A 5,020-nucleotide genomic window follows, 5' to 3' on the forward strand; every position below is an offset into this window, starting at 1 on the left:
TGCTAGGTGGCTGTGATGAAAGTTCCAATGAAAAAGATAGATATCAATTAAAGGTATAAGTTCTGTAACCAACATAAAGAGAGAAATACTTATAGTATTTTGTCGACAAGTCATTCATGCTCATATACTCTAAGACCTCACTGCCAACGAAGTTTTCAGATAAGAACATAATAGCCTTGGCAACAACTTTATTGGCTTCTGAAAGAAAAGATTGAGGCGGAGTCAATAAGAATTCATAATCACCCAAAAGTTGTAAGCTGGCAATCAAATCTCCACGATGCTTCTCCAAAGCTGGTTTATCTTTTTTTTTTTATTGGTAGGGCTACATTCAGATTCTTCAATCAATTTGCTTTCCTCTTTATCAATAATATGAGCGACCACAAGGGTTATAATGCTCAATAACATACACATGCAAGTATGAAGGTGAGGTACAGGACCTTCAGTTAAATCCCTCTCCTAAAATAACAGTTAGAAAATATAAGTGACATTATTTGAAAAAGGTGTAGATTCCAATTTCAAAAACTTTCTAGAGCTATTTTTTCTTTTATAAATAAAAAACACTTAATCAATTAAATATAGAAGTGCAGCTGCCAACACATACAAAGCAAATGTAAATAGTTTACCAACATAACATTCCCTTATAATAAAAAACAAGATTATATCACCAGCTCATGCACATGAATAAATTCATGAAGCTATTTCACAATTTAAAAAATTTCTCATCCTTTTGTTGTAACCCATACCCTTTGAACCAACAACAATGCTGTAATTCATAAACCTAAAAATGCACTGGGCCAAGTACTTCTATTTACAACATGTAAAACCTTCACCAAACCTGCAATAACAACTTAAAATAAATTTCTAGTTAAAAAAGGCTTGAAGTAAATAAAACTTTCAAGTACTTTCATATTCTCTATTAGTCAAAAATAGTCTAAATTAGTCTTATTTAGCATTTATTAATTTTCGCTAGAGCTAGAATTAATGAATATTAAATAAATCAAATTTAAGCTGATATTTTATTCTCACTACTGTTAAACAATATCACAACAATCAGATAATTAATAAGCAATTTAAACATCAACAAACCATAAAACAATGCTGTAGAGCAACTCAAAAGTAAAATAAATCGCTTCCAGCAACAGAACACTTGACTAGCATGCTTAAATTAAGCTTATTTCCCATTCCATAATGACTAATAATCAAAATCTCCATGATAGCTTTGAACAAATATTCACATAAAAATAAAACATTATCAAACATTTTTTCCCTTCCATTGTTCTCCCCAAAATAAAACCCCAAAGCAAAATAGAAAAATCAAAAGGCATAGCATTAACTCAATCGATTTGCGCCCACACTGAATCATCACCCAAAACAAGGCCCTAGTGTTAGCTAAGGGAAAACAATTGAATTGAAACAAAAATATTTTTTTTCTCAAAAAAAAAAAAATAACAACAACAATGAAGCAGTTAGAGTAAGAAAGGAAAGATTTGAAGCACGTGTTGGGTTTTTGGGCTCCCTTCCTATGTGGAGAAAAAGTCCAAATGCTAGTATCCAAACCCATGAATAGTTGAAGTGGTTGAGGTGAGTTAGGGTTGAGTGAGAGAGGATATTTTGAAAGGAGAACACCAAACAATAGAGAGAAAAGAAGAGAGAAAGTTATTTTTGCACATACACAAAAGCTGTCTCTGTAAATTAGTCACTGCAGATTCGTTAACCGTTAGATTGAGCTCAAATTTGGACAGTGTGTTCTACACATCTGGTTCTTTGATTTCACCATTTGGATCTTTGATTCTTTGTCTGTAGCTGGAGATATTGGCCACGCACAGTAGCTCTATTTTTATGGTATTTTCATCTACTTGTTCTTGTTTTGAAAGCTTTGAAGCTTGGGTTGTTTGGCTTATTGTATGCACATTTTGTGCAGTAATTTGTGACTCTCTTGTACCCTATTTTTCCTCATAGTGAAGCTATATCATGGTCTTGGTGACTCGTGGTTTTTACTTCTCTCATTGAGGAGGTTTTCCACGTTAAAAATCTTGGTGTATTAGCTTGTTTCTAATTTCTGGTTTATGTGATTTTTCCGCTGCTATTGGGTATTATTGTGCTGGTGTTAATACTTATTGTGAGTGGATATTATTGCTCCTCTAATTCTTGCAAGTAGGGAATTGTGTTTTATTTCTATCAATTGGCATCAGAGCTCAGTTTTGGGTATTTGGTTATAACTTGTTTGAAAGATGGAGGCAAATAATTCTACTAGGATGATAAGTTTGAATGGAACTAATTACCATCTATGGAAGGGTAAAATGAAAGATTTGTTGTTTGTCAAAAATCTACATTTGCCCGTATTTTCTACACAAAAATCAGAATCTAAAACAGATGAAGAATGGGAGTTTGAACATCAACAAGTTTGTGGTTTTATTAGGCAATGGGTGGATGATAATGTTTATAATCACATTGCTAATGAGACTCATGCTAGGGCTTTGTGGAATCAAATTGAATCCTTGTATGCTTCCAAGTCTGGCAATAATAAATTGTACTTGTTGAATATGTTGATGAATTTGAGATACAAGGAGGGGTCACAAGTATTAGATCACTTGAATGAATTTCAAGGAGTTCTTGATCAATTGTCAAGCATGGGAATCAAGTTTGAAGATGAGGTTCAAGGATTGTGGTTGCTAAATACTCTACCAGATTCTTGGGAGACATTTCGTATCTCTCTTACTAATTCTGCTCTGAATGGTAAAGTGAGCATGCAACTTGTTAAAGATGGCATTTTAAATGAAGAGATGAGAAGCAAGGTTCTGAAAACTGGACCGGTCATTAAACCGCTATAGTCATTGGTTCACTGGTTCACTGGTCCAACCGGTCTAACCAATGGTTCAACCGGAAAAATCGTTTTAGAATAAAAATAATAAATAAATTATAAATAAACATCCTAAAATATCTTCCAAATTTAAAACACTACACAAAATCATCAACCCAATTCATATGATCTTATCAAAATACAAACTCAAAAGTTAAATAGTAAAAAGAAATATCTAAATATTAAATTTTGACTTTGAGGGTTAATAGGATCACTTAACACCTCAAATTCTAATTTAGAAATGTCAGGAGACAAAGGATTATCAATTTCAAAAGAATGTTGAGCTAGTTCAGTTAGAAAATGTTGATAATTCTGTGGTATTATGCTAGCTGAACATGAACCTGAACCTTGCAAGATGACCTTTTCGGTTTAATCTTTGGCAGTGTTGCATTCATCTGTTGTAAGAGAGCTCTCCTAGCAACAGATTCTTCTTGCTGAGCAAGCCATAAACAGAATCTAGTGCTGTTTCCAAGTTGAGGTATCAACATAACAAGTAATCATTGAATAAAAAAGCATAACATATCACCAACTACCTATACACTTTGACTCTCCTTCCACTACCATCATCATCATTCATCAGTTTATTTATATATGGCATTAGCAGGTAGCTAGCCTACTCATTCAGCAACAACCAGCATTTGATTTGATTTCCATTTTTAGCATTCAGCAACAACCATTACAAAACAGCAGTATAACAACAACAGTGCCATAGCAAAATAGCAGAATAACAACAACAGCAGTTTAACAAGTCATTAATCACAAATTCTAAATTCAAAACACTGATCAGTGATCATGATCACAGTGCCATAACAAAACAGCAGCATAACAACCACAACAGCAGCTTAACAAGTCACTAATTAGAAATACCAAATTCAAAATACCGATCAGTGATCGCAGAATCACAGTGCCATAACAAAACAGTAGCATAACAACAACAACAGCATAACAAGGAAAAAAGAACAATGAAAGTCACAAAAGAAATTAGCAATCCTATTCTTGTTTCATGCATTTAATTACTCATAAACAAAACTCAACTCCACCTGAATTGTTAATTTAACCTTGGTCTTATGGAATCATAAATAGGAATACATTACATTGCTCTTTCTTCTAAAATTCAAGCAAAAACACTATCAGAGCCCATATCTAAATTCTGCCTCCAGCATTCAACAATATTGCAACAAACAAATTAGGAGCCATCAGCAACTGGTAAACCAGTAAAACACTATCAGAGCCATCGAGCAGTTAGAAAATACTAAAACAGAGTAACAGAGTAAGTATTACTGTATTAGGTATTCTGGTTGATACAAATGATATAACAGAGTAAGTTTATTTTAATATACGTGATTTAAGTATTTAATAGAGTAAGTGAGTAACAGAGCAATCAGAAGTCAGAACCATACATACAAACTTGCAAATTTGTAAAATTTCTACCATTAGCAACCAGCAAATACAAGACAGTACCAAACTTCAAAGTTCAAACCAGGACTGAAGACCGAAGAAGAAGAATTGAAGAACCAAACTTCAAGCCAAGACCCAAGAAGAATTGAAGAAATATGGAACAAAAATTGAAGAAGAAGTTCAGAGAAGATGAAGACGAGGAGCACTCACCTGGGTTCGAGAAGCCAGCGAAGACGAAGAGGACCTGCCTAGTTACTGGGTTCCGGACACGGGGAAGAGGAAGAAGCGGGTGTGCTGAGGACTTGTGGACGGCGGCATCGCTGACGACCTCAGAACAGCGGCGACGATGGAGGGCTGGGGTTCGGGGTTCCTTTGCTTCAGAGGGCTAGGGTTCGGCGACAATGGAGTGAGATGAACGAATGGGGGAAAGGGGGAGGGTTGGTTCACGCGTCTATTTGGTTTTCTTTTTTTTTTTTAAACAAATTTAAAAACGGCGTCGTTTTAGGGGAACCGGCCGGTTTTCGGCCGGTTTGACAATTTTTCAATGGTTTTCTCCCAAGCGGTTATAGGAGGAGGACCGGACCGCTTGCATCGCCGGTTCCCAGTTGAACCGGTTTGACCGGCCGATTCGGTCCAATTTTCAGAACCTTGATGAGAAGGACAGAATTCTTCGTCACACTCTGAAATGTTAGTCACTGAAACTAGGGGGAGAAATCAGAATAGAGTTCAAAAGAGGTAAAAGCAGGAACAAATCCAAGGGAA

At 35.3% G+C, this 5,020-nt stretch overlaps 1 long non-coding RNA gene across 2 annotated transcripts; it reads right to left on the bottom strand.

Moving 5' to 3' along the window:
• On the bottom strand, window positions 2,789–4,670 carry LOC110266598. 2 transcript variants are annotated; one of them, XR_002354033.1, is made up of 2 exons: window positions 4,469–4,670; window positions 2,789–3,294 (listed from the first exon to the last, which is right to left on the bottom strand). It is a non-coding gene; the product is annotated as an uncharacterized LOC110266598 (long non-coding RNA). The 2 variants fall into 2 exon arrangements; XR_002354032.1 differs by having other exon boundaries at window positions 2,789–3,316.

Source organism: Arachis ipaensis, chromosome B09 (genome assembly GCF_000816755.2).
Source record: "Arachis ipaensis cultivar K30076 chromosome B09, Araip1.1, whole genome shotgun sequence".
Lineage (NCBI taxonomy): Eukaryota > Viridiplantae > Streptophyta > Magnoliopsida > Fabales > Fabaceae > Arachis > Arachis ipaensis.